The following is a 2,015-nucleotide window of genomic DNA, read 5'->3' as shown; positions in this document are numbered from 1 at the left end:
GGATTACAGGCATGAGCCACCGCGCCTGACCCCAAGCAGGTTTTTGATGTCCCTCTGCTTCAGGGAATGCCCTGCTCTGACGGAGCTGTTGTGCAAGCAGTACCAGGGAGGGTCATTGACCAGGGAGCTTATGGTCTGAGCATCCCTCAGTCTGCTGAAGTACCTTAAGAGGAAAGGTTTGAGTCCCATTGTCTGTGGAATCCTCAGTGTGGTGGTTCAAATGTCACTCTCAGCAGCTGTAGATGGGGCAGAGGGTGGGGAGGAAAAGAGTCTGGGTGGAGGAAATCTAGCACTCTGAGAGTCTCTGTCCCTCTGTCCCAGAATGCAGCCCACCCAGGATGTTCAGACTCTGGAGTCACACCAGTCTCCCAGGACACACTGGACCCCTGTGGCTCCTGCAGTGTGGGCTGGAGTTGGGAAATGTTTGTGCGGGAACTAACAAGGCAAAACCTGAGTAGTTGAAGCCCTCTGGGGAGGACAAAGGTATATGGTGGGTAGAGATATTGCTGTCCTGGCTCGGGTCTGTGGTGATTGCTAATGCCCCAGCAGGGCTGAGAGCCTCATGCTTTGTCCACAAGAAGCTCCCAGGTCCCTGGCAGCTGCAGCTTTTGGGTTCACTGAGGTAGAAAGTCGCTCCAGTAGCTCAGGAACCCACTGTCAGAGATGCAAAGAAGGGAGAAACAAACTGCTACACTTACCTTTTTCACTGGACTCCAAGCCTCTCTCGGCAGTTGATCTCTGCTCATATTAATATTTTTCTCCTTCTTGTTCTGCTCCGCAACTTCTTCCTGTGGAGTCTCATGTAGGTTCTGGCACTCTTCCCTAAGAATTACAATCAACCTCTGTTTGTTTGTTTTTTCTCTTTCATCTAAAACTTTTCCTTCTAACTGAGACACTCTGGTCAGCCATCTTGAATCCTCCTTAAATGCATTTTTGACTTACGATGTTTTCAATTTATGATGGATTTATTGAGACTCAATTCCATTATAAATCAAGGAACATCTGTATATTGTTACTTGTTAAAAGAAGTATATGTTATCATTATAATGTGAAAAAGATAAAAGTTTTTATTAATGATGCTCAATATGGAACAATGTTATACCGTAATGCATGTTAAAAATTGTTACAAAGAATTTGTATAGTAAGTCTCATTTTGATAAAAAATTTAGGAGTGTGTATTTGGGTATGGGTGTGTATATGTATGCAAAACTTGTCCTATGATTCCAGAATAGTACCTGAGAAACACAGCTGAGTTCAAAAGTTACTGAGTTCCACATATTCTAAATTCACATAAGCAATAATGAACTGACAATAATTGGGACACGACATCTTTATCATTCAGTGTCAAACTCTGAGAAACAAATAGGTAAAAAAAAATGTATTTTAGCACAAGATTGACCTTTCTCTTCTGCTCTGAGGAACTGGGGTCATTGATCTGCCTATGTTGAAAGACAAAGATCAAAGCTTTGGATCAATTTTGAGTTTGAATATTAGTCCAGTAACTAAAAGTGCCTGAAAAGTACGGGATCAGACCAAAATGCCAGTGATAGAGGTCCTACCCAGCAAGAAAGAAGTATGTGAGTTGGATGTAAGTAGGAGTGAGGGTGGGGACTGGTTTATATATCTATTTATTGCAATTATTAGGGAAAAACATGAAACGTTATAACCCCCAAAATTTCAGATTCCAATGATATGTACCTAGGCTGGAAGTGTACATACAACTGTGATAATAGGGTTATATCTGGTGAGTGGAATCATGGAAGGTTCTTATATTCTTATGTTTATTTATGAGACTATTTTAAATTGGCTACTAGAATATATTGTTTTAATGTAAAAACATTTTAAACATTTCTAAATGTAACATAAACATCACTCCTAGCAACATATAGTATCTCTTATCAATTTACTACCTAATATTATTTAACTGGAATCTTAATCTTTCCACAGCATTTCTGGAAGTTTAAAGCAATGTAAACACTGCCTTCACATGCTAATTATTGGCTTAGTAGAGGTGT

Source organism: Propithecus coquereli, unplaced genomic scaffold (assembly GCF_000956105.1).
Source record: "Propithecus coquereli isolate 6110/MARCELLA unplaced genomic scaffold, Pcoq_1.0 Scaffold499, whole genome shotgun sequence".
Classification (NCBI taxonomy): domain Eukaryota; kingdom Metazoa; phylum Chordata; class Mammalia; order Primates; family Indriidae; genus Propithecus; species Propithecus coquereli.
This window is presented reverse-complemented; position numbering follows the sequence as displayed.